This window comes from Panthera tigris, chromosome A1 (assembly GCF_018350195.1).
Source record: "Panthera tigris isolate Pti1 chromosome A1, P.tigris_Pti1_mat1.1, whole genome shotgun sequence".
NCBI lineage: Eukaryota > Metazoa > Chordata > Mammalia > Carnivora > Felidae > Panthera > Panthera tigris.
In genome coordinates, this window is record NC_056660.1 from 212,935,910 (window position 1) to 212,949,914 (window position 14,005).

The following is a 14,005-nucleotide window of genomic DNA, read 5'->3' on the forward strand; positions in this document are numbered from 1 at the left end:
TTACTATCCTTCTGGACTTTAATAGTAGTTTCCCCACTGCTTTTTCCAAGCTTCCACTAATAGTCTCCTTGCTCCCCCAGCAGTCTCTATCCACTGCCCAGTCCCAAGGCCATGCCACATATGTTAAGTCGTTATTATAGCTGTACCCCACTTTTGGGTACCAATTTCTCTTTCAGCTAGTCTTTGTTGTGGAGTAAAATACCCCAAAACTTAATGGCTTAAATCAACAACAATTCATCATTTCTTGTAATTCTATGGGTTGGCTAAGCAGTTCTCCACTGCTTTCACGCAGGCTCATTCACACAGCTGCATTCAGCTGGCAGGTCAGCTGGCTGGGTACTGAACTTAGCTGAGACAGCTGCTCAGCTTTCTCTTTCCATATGCTCTTTTATCCTGGGCTTCATTATGGTATGGTGGTCTCAAGGCAGCATTGCAAGAGAGTGAACGCAGAAACCATATCACTTCATGTACCCCCAGCTCTGGAGCTTGCAAAATGCCACTTCTGCCACATTCTAGTGGATAAAGCAAAGAGCAAAGCCAGCCCAGATATAAGAGGTGGGGAAATAGGCTCCACCATTTAATAGGAGGTGCAAAGAATCTGTAGCCATATTTACCACGGAAAGTTATGCCATGTTCCTAGATGGAAAGACTCAGTGTCCAAACGATGTCAGTTCCTTCAAATAAATCTGCATGATGTCATACCAACCGAAATCCCAAAAGAGTATTTCAGGAAACTTGGGAAGTTGTTCCTAAGATTCATGTGGAAGATGGACTTTGAGCTGTATTACAAAGCTGTCATCATCAAGACAGTATGGTACTGGCACAAGAACAGACACTCAGATCAATGGAACAGAATAGAGAACACAGAAATGGACCCACAACTGTATGGCCAATTACTCTTTGACAAAGCAGGAAAAAACATCCAATGGAATAAAGACAGTCTCTTCAGCAAGTGGTGCTAGGAAAACTGGACAGCGACATGCAGAACAATGAACCTGAACCACTTTCTTACACCATACACAAAAATAAACTCAAAATGGATGAAAGGCCTCAATGTAAGACAGGAAGCCATCAAAATCCTCCAGGAGAAAGCAGGCAAAAACCTCTCTGACCGTGGCCACAGCAACTTCTTACTCAACACATCTCCAGAGACAAGGGAAACAAAAGCAAAAATGAATTATTGGGACCTCATCAAAATAAAAAGCTTCTGCACAGCGAAGGAAACAATCAGCAAAACTAAAAGGCAACTGATGGAATGGGAGAAGATATTTGCAAACAACGTATCAGATAAAGGGTTAGTATCCAAAATCTGTAAAGCACTTATCAAACTCAACACCTAAAAAACAAATAATCCAGTGAAGAAATGGGCAAAAGACATGAATAGACACGTCTCCAAAGAAGACATCCAGATGGCCAACTGACACATGAAAAAATGCTCCACATCACTCAGCATCAGGGAAATACAAATCAAAACCACAATGAGATACCACCTCACATCTGTCGGAATGCCTAACATTAACAACTCAGGCAACAACACATATTGGCGAGGATGAGGAGAAAGAGGATCTCTTTTGCACTGCTAGTGGGAATGGAAACTGGTTCAGCCACTCTGGAAAAAAGTCTGGAGTTTCCTCGAAATAGAACTACCCTATGACCCAGCAATTGCACCACTAGGTATTTCTCCAAGGGATACAGGTAATGTTGTTTTGAAGGGGCACAGGCACCCCCATGTTTATAGCAGCACTATCAACAAGAGCCAAAGTATGGAAAGAGCCCAAATGTCCATCAATGGATGAATGGATAAAGAAGATGTGGTATATATATATATATATATATATATATATATATATATACACAATGGAGTATTACTCAGCAATCAAAAAGAATGAAATCTTGCCATTTGCAGCTACGTGGTTGGAACTGGAGGGTATTATGCTAAGTAAAATTAGTCAGTCAGAGAAAGACAAATATCATATGACTTCCCTCATATGAGGACTTTAAGATACAAAACAGATGAACATAAGGGAAGGGAAGGAAAAATAATATAAAAACAGGGAGGGGGACAAAATGTAAGAGACTCTTAAATATGGAGAACAAATGGAGGGTTACTGGAGGGGTTGTGGGAGGGGGGATGGGCTAAATGGGTAAGGGGCACTAAGGAATCTACTCCTGAAATCATTGTTGCACTATATCCTAACTTGCATGTAAATTTAAAAAATAAATTAAATAAAAATAAAAATAAATCATATAGAAGAGCAAAGGGCTCAGCATCACCAACACAATTTTGAGGAAGGACTGGTCTTCACAGATATCAAGACTTATTATAAAGCTATTTGAACAACAGGGTATTGGTATAGCAATACAAAAATTGACCAGTGGAAATGGCTAATAACTACGTGAAAAGATGTTCATTGTCAGCGACTACGGAAGACAGATACTGATTGCTCACAAATTTTCCTTTTCTTGCTCACAGACTATCCTGTCCCTCCTCTCCCACATCCAACAACCATGTACTCCAGAAGAGACAGAGTCCTTCTGAAGAGCCACAAGGTGTGAATCTTGATTAATACATGATTGGTTTAGAAGTGAGCATGTGATATAAATCCAGCCAATGAGACATGAGAGTTCACCTGCTGGGGGTTCTGAATAAGGTTTTATAACTCTTTAAAAGGCACATGAGGAAAAGACATGAGCCTCTTCACTTCTTCCCGTCTTTGGAAATTGTTGTGCAAGAGTTGGATCCTTGGAGCTACTGTCCTTTTTGCAACCATGAGAGAGTATCTGAATCAAAAGGCAATATCCTGACAATTACAGAGAGAAAATGAGGAAAAAAGACAGAGGACTCTGGATGTCTTTGAGCTATTCATTTAACTCCTCCAGCACTTCCCTACCTCCTAAATGGTGTGCAGAGCAAAGAGCAATTCATGTGAAGCCCACACTACATGCAGCATACGTGGGATGTATCACATCCCAAATGGCTTAATGGAGCAATTCACCTTTATGATTTAATAATGAAAATAGATGAGGTTGATGTTAACTAGACTTAGTGTGCTGGTCATTTTGCAACACTATGCTGTACATTAGATCACCAGAACTCATTCATCTTATGACTGTAAGTTTGTACTTTTTGACCAACATCTATTTCCCCCACATACCAGAGTCTGGTAACATCATTTTTGAGACTTGGCATAAAAACCCCCTCTTCCCATGGGGCATCTGGGTGGCTCAGTCGGTTAAGCATCTGACTTTGTGTGTGTGTGGTTTCTCCCTCAGGGTTTGAGAAGTACAGAAGAATGTGTACTTGTGGAGAGTTTGCAACTGACGAGATGCTAATGAAGTGCATGTGGACCTGGAGGTAGTTTGAAATAAACATAACAGAAACCCAAACCTGTGACTGTTGAGAAGGGCAACTCTCTGGAACTCAAGAAAGAACGAAATGCCAATGACAGTAAGACTTTTCTCAAACAGAAAGGTCCCTCATACCAGCAGTTTCTTGCATTCACACACACACACACACACACACACACACACACACACACAGAAAAGCTACCTATTATTATATAAAACAAAAGCCAATTATAGTGTAGGAAAGTACAAACTATAAAAAATCAGAAGTCAATAGAATTGAAGCAACTGGCTTACCTGAAAGAAGAACACCTCATTCTGAGCAGTTACTTGGTGAACACTGCCACCACCGTCCACAGGACCTCATTGGTGTTGGCCTTCAGACAGTATCTAAGTTGAGGAGGTGCCGTACTCTCTTGGTGGCTAAATCATACTGCTCGTCCAGAAGAGGAGCGAAAGCATTCTCCAGGACGTCGGAGGCGTGGGCTAGGTAAATAAGGGCCAGCAAGCATTTGTCCATGCGGTGAGGATCATTCACCCATTTGTCAAGAACAGCCTTCTGTACCTTCTTGATGAGGCACTGCTTGATATTGTGGTTGGTGAGGGGATGTGTCATCACATCAAAAAGTAGAAAGTTCTGGGGCGCCTGGGTGGCTCAGTTGGTTGAGTGTCTGACACTTAATTTTGACTCAGGTTATGATCTCATGGTTTCATGGGTACAAGCCCCATGATGGGCTCTGAGCTGACTGCTCTGGAGTCTGCTTGAGATCCTCTCTCTCTCTATTTGCACCCCTCTTTCCCCCTGCACATGCTCTCTTTGTCTCTCTCAAAATAAATAAAGTTTAAAAAATGTAGGAAGTTTTGGGGGCATCTGGGTGGCCCAGTTAGTTAAGCGTCCAACTCTTGATTTCGGCTCAGCTCATGATCTCTGGTTTGTGAGTTCAAGCCCCGCGACGGGCTCTGTGCTGACAGTGTGGAGCCTGTTTGGGATCCTCTTTCTCTACCCCTCCCCTACTCACTCAGTATCTCTCTCTCTCAAAAAAAAAAAAAAAAAAAAAAAAAAAAAAGGCAGAAAGTTTCTACTTGTTTCTCTGTTTCTCTGTTTCAATATGCCCTTTTACACCAGGTATTTAATCATTCTTGCATATTGCTTAACTGGTGATACAATTCTAAGAGATTCCACATCTCACCTAAACAAAAGTTTTTGAAAATTAGAGAATTTCAGCCTTATTTTTTTTCACTCTTAATATGAATAGCAAAATGTGTTCATGGTAGCTGGTGTGTTTCTATAGAAGTAGAACACAGAAAGTATTTTATGTTAGTCTGTTTTCCTCGAATCTGAACTTCTTATGGGACAGGAATCATATTTTATTGATCTCTGTAGCCCCAAGCACCAGGTATATTTCCTGAAACTTAGTACTTGCTCAGTAAGTATCTGTAAAAGAGAACGAATAAACTATTCCAACACACAGAATAGATGCCTAATAGTATGAGGTAGAAATGAGCCAAATTCTGGCACATTTCAGTTGGCATGAAGGTGTCAATTAAATAGCCAAAGGATAAATGAGAGAGGTTTAATTTTTTAAATAAACTTTTTAAAAGAATAATTTTTGATTTACAGAGAAGTTATGAAGATAGTAGAGCGTTCCCATGTGCCCCACACCCAGTTTGTCCCACACCTCACTAGTTTTCCCATTAGTGTGGTACATTTATCATAATTAATGACCTAGTATTGGTACATTCCTCTTAACTAAAGTTCATACAGTATTCAGATTTCCTTAAGTTTTTGCCTAATACTCTTTTTCTGTTCCTGGATCCTGTCCAAGTTACCGCATTCCATTTATTTATTATGTTTGCTTAGGTTCCTCCTGGCTTTGACAGTTCCTCCTTGTTTTGAGGACTTGGACAGTTTTGGGAAGTACTACGTAGGTACTTTGTAGATTGTCCCCCTATTGGGATTTGTCTGATGTTTTCCCCTTGATTAGACTGCAATTAAAGGTTTTTGGAAGGGGTACCACAAAAGTCAAGTACCATTCCCTTCTTATAATATCAAGGATGGACACTATGAACATGACTTATCACTGTTAGTGTTGTCTTTGGTCCCTTGGCTGAGATATCTGTCAGTTTTCTCCGTCATAAAGCCAAAGCCCCTGCCCCTTTTCATTCTGGACTCTTGAAAGGAAGACACTCTGTGCAGCACACATTTAAGGAGTAGTGATCTAGGGGCGCCTGGGTGGCTCAGTCGGTTAAGCGGCCGACTTCAGCTCAGGTCACGATCTCGCGGTCTGTGGGTTCGAGCCCTGCGTCAGGCTCTGTGCTGACAGCTCAGAGCCTGGAGCCTGCTTCAGATTTTGGGTCTCCCTTACTCTCTGCTCCTCTCTTGCTTGTGCTCTGTCTCCTTCTCTCTCAAAAATAAATAAACATTAAAAAAAATAAATAAAAGGAGTGGTGAGCTATGCTGCACTTCTTTGAGGACAAGGTATTTACATAAATTATTTGAAATTGAAAGTGTTACTTTTCATTAAAGAATTGAATTTAGGGGTGCCTTGGTAGCTCAGTCAGTTGGGTGGTTAAGCATCTGACTTCGGCTCGGGTCATGGTCTCGTGGTTTGTGGGTTCAGGTCCCGCGTCTGGCTCTGTGCTAACAGTGCAGAGCCTGCTTGGGATTCTCTCTCTCCCTCTCTCTGCCTCTCCCCTCTTACAAGCTCTCTCTTTCTCTCAAAATAAATAAATAAGCATTTAAAAAAGAATTAATTGAGATTCACGTTAAAGATGGCTGGTTGAATAAGTACTCTATTCCTGACAAAAATGCCATGAAAATGAGAGCAGAGGGACTTTTATGGAGGCAGAAACCTATGAGACTAGTAAAGAAAACAATAGCAGTAAAATTTTAGACACTGCAAAGTAAGTGGAAACGTGGTAGATGGATTAGCGATCCAAGAAAACGAATCCTAAACTGGCAGTGGGTAAAGCAGAGAGGTAACCCACATTACACTGCAGATCCCCAAGGCTCAGAAACTGGCACCAGACAGCTGTGGAAACATGGGTGGAGGAGCAGATAATGGTAGGGCTAAAAATAGAGAGATTGTTTGAAAGTCTTTTTAGAAAGTACCTCCAGATCCTCTCATCTATTCTGTGCAGCCAGCCTAGTAGAAGAGAACAAAACAGAGGGTCTCTGGACTCAGGCACACAGACACAGTCGAAGGAGGCAGGGATCTCTTACTGAAAACAGGGGGATCAAAGAAAAGTTTATGTCCTAAAATTTGTGACATCTTAGCCTTCTCCTTCCTCTCAATTCCTGGAACTCTGGAAGCTAGGATTATACCTTCCAGCCAAGACATTAGGAGAGTCTTCTCTGGAAAATTCTACCAGCCCAACAGAAAAGAATGAAAAACACTGACAAGAGAATTTCCTCAAAGAAGTATAATGAAGCCCCCACTGCACCACCTCCCATCATGAACACACATAGTTTCCAAATAACTTTTTGGGCCTCTCTTTCTAAATATGAACAGACTGCCAGGGAGTGCATTCATTTGGTAAAACCCCTCTAATGTGAAACACAGAGCTCAACATAAAATATGAAAATAACAAAAAGATGTTTATAATTGCCCTAAAATGGAACACTCTTCAGTGACAGAAAAGGGAACGACCTGCTGATGCCTGCTGCAGTGAGAACGGTGTTCACACACAGCATGTGAGGTGAAAGAAAGCAGACACAGAAGAACATTTATTGTACTATTCTATTTGTATGAAGCATCTAGAAAAAGTAAATGTGTAGAGACAGCAGAGTATTGGCTGATTGGGACGAGATGGGAATGGAGATGAATTGCAAATGGGAGCATGAGATTTTTTTGGGGTGTAGAAATGTTCTACAACTGGATTGTATGGGGCACCTGGGTGGCTCAGTTGGTTAAGCCTCCGACTTCGGCTCAGGTCATGATCTCGTGGTCTGTGAGTTCAAGCCCCACATTGGGCTCTGTGCTAACAGCTCAGAGACTGGAGCCTGCTTCAGATTCTGTGTCTCCCTCTCTCTGCCCCTCCCCCATTCATGCTCTGTCTCTCTCTCTCTCTCTCTCTCTCTCTCTCTCTGTCAAAAATAAATAAGCATTAAAAAAGAAGAAAAAATAATAAAACTGGATTGTAGTGATGGTTGAATGATTCAATGAATACTCCAAACGTCAGTGAATTAGACACTAAAAATGAGTGAATTTAATGACATAGGAATTATATCCTGGGTGGCACAGTTGGTTAAGCATCAGACTCTTGATTTTGGTTCAGGTCATGATCTCATAGTTCATGAGTTCAAGTCCCATGTCAGGCTCTGTGTTGACAGTGTGGAGTCTGCTTGGGATTCTCTCTCCCTCTCTCTCTGCTCCTCCCTAGCTCTTTCTCTCAAAAATAAATAAACTTAAAAAAAAAAAGAATTATACCTGAATAAACTTGTTTAAAAAACGAAACTCAGAGAAACAAACTATGGAGGGAGAAGAAAAATGAAAAAGGTCATGGCTATCCCCAGAGAAATAAGAGATGATATGTATCCATATACAAGATGATAGTTTTAAAAAGGACATTCAGAGGATAACAACAACAACAACAACAACAAAAACTAGAAAAATAAAAAATTGGATGGCAGAAATGAAAAACTGAGTAGAAAAGTGGAGGATATAAGGAATCCAAAATGTAGAGCAAAATGGTGAATAACTGGACAATAAGAAAGAAAACATAAGAAATTAGATGGTTGATTCAGGAGGCCTAACAGCTGAATGATAGGAGCTCCAGAAAGAGAGGGCTAAAAACAATGGTGGGGGAAAGTATTGGTAAAATAACATAAAAGAATTTTCCAGAGCTCAAGAACATGAGCTTCTTCTCAGAAAGGACCTTTGGGTATCCAGCCCAATGAATAAAAGACAAAAAACAAAAGCAAACAAAAACCTCAACAAACAATTTTAAAAAACAACAGAATACTCATTATTGTGAAGTTTCAAACACTGGAGATAAACAGAGGATAGTAAAAGCTTCTGGAAGGGGAGGAAGACATGGGGGGCGCAGATAATGGTGAGACAGATAATGAATAGAAGATTATGAATCAGAACGGCATCAAACATCTCAAATGAGAGGTGGAAAATAATGGAGCTAGACCTTCAAATTTATTTTTAAGTTATTTCTTAGCCAAGTGTTCCATATTTAGCCAAACTCTCCATCAAGTGAAAGAGTAGAAAAGAGACAATCTTCAAAAAATTTTTTAAAATATTTATTTATTTTTTATTTTTTTTTAACGTGTATTTATTTTTTTGAGACAGAGAGAGACAGAGCATGAACAGGGGAGGGGCAGAGAGAGAGAGAGAGACACAGAATCTGAAACAGGCTCCAGGGTCTGAGCTGTCAGCACAGAGCCCGACATGGGGCTCGAACTCACGGACCGCGAGATCATGACCTGAGCTGAAGTCGGACGGTTAACCGACCGAGCCATCCAGGCGCCCCAATATTTATTTATTTTTTGAGAGAAAGAGAGAGGGGGACAGTGTGAGCAGGGGTGGTGCAGAGAGAGAGAGACACAGAATCTGAAGCAGGCTCCAGGCTCTGAGCTATTAGCACAGAGCCTGATGCGGAGCTCGAATTCAGGCACTGAGATCATGACCTGAGCCAAAGTTGGCCACTTACCTGACTGAGCCACCCAGGTGCCCCAAAAAGAGACAATTTAGACATGGAGAGGCTCAAAAAATGTACTTCCCAGACATCTTTCCTAGGAAGCTATTTGAGGATGTGCTCGAGCGTGGATGAATGCTTGCACGTACACACACACACACACACACACACACACACACACACGCACACTAAATTGAGCCCTTTTGGGCTCAATTTAGAAAAAAGATATTGGGATATTGAGGTACATGGGATTGAGGAGACAGAAGATCCAATGGAGACAAAGAGAATTCCCAGAGTGACAGCAAATGGAGTTCCAACAAAACAGGAGTGAAGCACCTGCAGTGAAACCTTGCAGACTGGAAAGCAGGGAGAGGCACTAGGAGGATTCTCTGGGACAGGAGTCAGGGGATGCGGGAGGCATGAGGGCCAGGATATAATTCTTCAATCACTGAACATGATTTGTATAAAGTGCAATTTACAGGTATTTTATAGAGCTGTTGAGGATGTGGGAATATTTAATCAGTTGTTCAAAGAAAATGAAGAAAATATTAAAAAAAATTTTTTTAACATTTATTCATTTTTGAGATTGAGAGAGGCAGAGCATGAGCAGGGGAGGGGCAGAGAGAGAGACACAGAATCTGAAGCAGACTCCAGGCTCCGAGCTGTCAGCACAGAGCCTGACGTGGGGCTTGAACTCACAGACCATGAGATCATGACCTGAGCTGAAGTCGGACGCCCAACCGACTGAGCCACCCAGGTGACCCAGAAAATATTTTAAAATGAGGCAATTATTGGGGAGCCTGGGCAACTCAGTTAAGCATCTGACTCTTGGTTTTGGTTCAGGTCATGATCTCACAGTCACTGAGCTTGAGCTGCACATTTGGCTCTATGCCAATAATTCAGGGCCTGCTTAGGATTCTCTCTCTCCTTCTCTCTGCCCCTCCCGTGCTCATACTCTCTCTCTCAAAATAAATACATTTTTAAAAAATTAAAAAAAATAGGGGCACCTGGGTGGCTCAGTCGGTTAAGCGTCCGACTTCAGCCAGGTCACGATCTCGCGGTCTGTGAGTTCGAGCCCCGCGTCAGGCTCTGGGCTGATGGCTCGGAGCCTGGAGCCTGTGTCCGATTCTGTGTCTCCCTCTCTCTCTGCCCCTCCCCCGTTCATGCTCTGTCTCTCTCTGTCCCAAAAATAAATAAAAAACGTTGGAAAAAAAAATTAAAAAAAAAATTAAAAAAAATGAAGAAGCAAAATCAGAGAAAATAGCTAAAAAATTGGAACTGTTAACTTGGTGGATGATGGGGTAGGAGGGTTGAAGAGAAGGGACTGCTCTTTTATAAAAATCACTTTTAGTAATAATTGATCTTTTATACTATTCAAATGTAGCATGCTGATAAAAATAAGTGGATTTAATTATAATTATAGTTATTTTATTAAAAGAAAAAATGTAGGGGCACCTGGGTGGCTCAGTCGGTTAAGGAGCCGACTTTGGCTCAGGTCACGATCTCACAGTTCGTGGGTTTGAGCTCCGCATCAGGCTCCGGGCTAACAGCTCAGAGCCTGGAGCCTGCTTTGGATTCTGTGTCTCCCTCTCTCTGCTCCTCCCCCACTTGTGCTCTGTCTCTCTCTCCTCTGTCTCTCAAAAATAAATAAACATAAAAAAAAAGCAAAAAATGTATATTTGAAATTATTCAATATCAAAAATAGGAAACTTCAAATTATAGTATCAATACTCAATTTAATATGCATAAAATTGTATTTAATCATATGAATTAATACCAAAAAGAAGATTTGATTTGGAAAAGCCATTTTGCACTTTATGATTTGCTTTGTAGAATTGGAGTTTTAAAATTGTGATAATTAATTCATGAAGGGTTGAGGATTTGATTCCTACTTTCTGAGGTTTATTAATATTTAAAAGTCTGTATTTGAAGCATAAAGAACTTTATCAAATTAAAGAGTGGTAAATCATTCCCCTTTGAAGAAAAACATTATAATTTGCATTCAAATTCCTTCCTTATCTTTTAAAAAGAGTAAAGACAGCACTGATTTTTAGGCCTCATGATATTTACTACCCCAGGAAGAGTTTGCAAATGGGAATTATACCCAAATCATGAATGTAATCCTGATTACTTTTTCTTCTGGATTAAACATATGTGTACACACCCATATTTAAACATTAAGAAATTGGGGCGCCTGGGTGGCTCAGTCGGTTGGGTGGCCGACTTCACCTCAGGTCATGATCTCACACTCCGTGAGTTCAAGCCCCGCGTCAGGCTCTGTGCTGACAGCTCAGAGCCTGGAGCCTGTTTCAGATTCTGTGTCTCCCTCTCTGACCCTCCCCTGTTCATGCTCTGTCTCTCTCTGTCTCAAAAATAAATAAATGTTAAAAAAAAAAATTAAAAAAAATTTTTTAAAAATAAACATTAAGAAATTGACAACAGTTATTTTACGCATCTGTAGTCTGAGCCCAATGATGGAACAGCCATTCTCCCTTCTACCCTCCCTCCCTCTTTCCCTCTTTTCCTTCTTTCCTCTTTCTAGAAGCATTTACTTTGTTCCCAGTACTAGCTGAGTGTTGAGAACACAAAAAAATAGTAAAATAAACTCCTTTCTACAGGGAAATTACAATCTGGTGCCACTTTACACAACTAGCCATAAAGCAAGGTGTAAGGGAAAGAACAAAGTATTATGAGAACAGAGAGGAATCAGAATTTGCAGGGTGTCTGGGGACAGAATGTAAAGGGAAAAACTCTCCAAAGAGGACACTTTCTTGCTTTGACTTGGAGAGTCAGACAAGCTAAGGGAGAGAGGTGATGCCCTCTGCAGAGGGCACAGCAGGCATAAAGCATCCAAGGGCACAGAAGGAAACAGTGAAAGGTACAGAGTACCCAGTATCTCTGCCTCCCAAGGTGATTAACTTCTGGTCCATTTTTGCCCTGAACACTCATTCCCTCAAAGTCACCTGCATACACTGGGAAGAGAATAAGAAGCCCGAGGCTGTTGAGTTAGAACTGGACACGCCAGGGTGGAGGGCAGGGAGGGCTCTATAGAACTGGGAATGGCTGTTTCATTCCTGGCATGAAGGAGAATGCATTGTAAGCACATTTGAATAAAGGAGTGCTCTATGAATAGTACTAAATTTGAAATTCTTGAACAAAAGGATTTTCTTCAAGTTCCAGATTATTCAGGTTCAGGTGAGAAATGACTTGACAATTTATATTTGGAAATTGGACATGAGATGTTCTTTCATTTAACAATTATTTACTGGGTGCCTGCTGTGGCTGCTGTCAGTGTTCAAGACACTGGGGAAAAAAAGGTCTTAACGTTTGTGACACATATTCAGGGGCTTCTTTATATTTATAGTTCATCTTTCTAGATTTAAAAAAAATAATTGCCAGAAATCAACTTAAAAGTTCATCAAGATTGGGGCGTCTGGGTGGCTCAGTTGGTTAAGCATCCAGCTCTCGATTTCATCTCAGGTCATGATATAATGGTTTGTGAGATCAAACCCCGCATGGGGCTCTGCATTGACAGTGCACGGCCAACTTGGGATTCTCTCTCTCCCTCCTTTTGCCCTTCTCCGGCTCATGTGCATGCTCTCTCTCTCAAAATAAATAAGTAAACTTTAAAAAAAATTCATCAAGGCCAATTTAAGGGATTTACCACGAATATTGCAGATACTTAGATGCAAATGTGAGGAGGTGATTTTTAAAAAATTATTACAAGAGGGGTGCCTGGGTGGCTCAGTTGGTTAAGTGCCCAACTCTTGGTTTCAGAGCAGGTCATGATCTCACAGTTTGTGAGTTTGAGCCCCGAGTCAGGCTCTGTGCTGACAGTGCAAAGCCTGCTTGGGATTCTCTGCCTTCCTCCTCTCTCTGTCAAAGTAAATAAATAAACTTAAAAAAAATTTTAAATTTATTACAAGAAAATTTAGCATTGCCCCTAGTAATACAGAATTATGAAACTGAAAGCACTTATGTGGTGATCTAGTGCCACCGTGTGTCCCAATTACTCAATTACATGATTTAACAGTCAAGATTCTGTATTCTTTTCCTATTGCAGCTGTAACAAATCACCACACATTTGTGAAAAACAACAAATTACCACAAATTTGTCATAAATTTGTAATGTATCTCAGTGGGCTAAAACCAAGGTGTCAGCAGGGCTGTGTGCCTTCAAAGCCCTACAGAAGTCTCTGTTTTGTTACCTTTTCCACATTCTGGAGGCTGCCTGGATTCCCTCGCTGGTGGCTCCAATCCAGAACCAACAATGGCCAGTTGAGTCTTCTCATGGTAAATCTCTCTGACACTGCCTCTCCTCTTTCACTTTTAAGGACCCTTGTAATTACATAGGGCCCACCTGGATAATCCAGGATAATCTCACCATCTCAAAATCAGTTGATTAGGAAACTTCTATCTGCAATTTTACTTCTCCCTTGCCATGGAACATAACATATTCACAGGTTTTGGGGATTAGGATGAAAATATCTTTGGGAGGGGGGCATTATTCTGTATACCACAGAATCTATTAGGTTTTATTTGGGGGGGGGATATGCTACTTTTTATGTTTCAAATGATAAAGACATTAAACTGTTTCTCTGTCCTTATTTGTAACTTGGAATTGATAAACAGGAAAAACATATCTTTTGCCAATGTCTGTAAAATTAGCCACTGTGAGAAGTGAAATGATTCATTTTCAGAAATACCAAATCAAAGCTGTGCTGTCTAGTTAACAATAGGTTTACAACCTATTGGGAATTTGTATGAGCCCCTCTCCCCCCGCACCCACCCCCCAAATGGATTCCCAAACCCTTAGATACTTCACTTCCTGGTTCTTCCCCTCTCCGTTTTTGGGCTTATTTTCACAGGTTTTGCAGTGAGCATGTGCCAAAGAACTGAAGTCTCTGTATCACCTCAAGGAATGTACATTTATTCCAATCAGACTACTCCTTGCCTTGCATGGGCATAGGCAATGTCGGGTAAGGCTGTAACCTCTGTAGTGCTCAGCCAATGA

The 14,005-nt window shown here is 41.0% G+C and overlaps 1 pseudogene; it reads right to left on the reverse strand.

Annotated features, from left to right (window-relative positions):
• Positions 1 to 3,671: 3,671 nt before the first annotated feature.
• Positions 3,672 to 13,283, reverse strand: LOC102968456 (annotated as a pseudogene).
• Between the last annotated feature and the right edge of the window lie 722 nt (positions 13,284 to 14,005).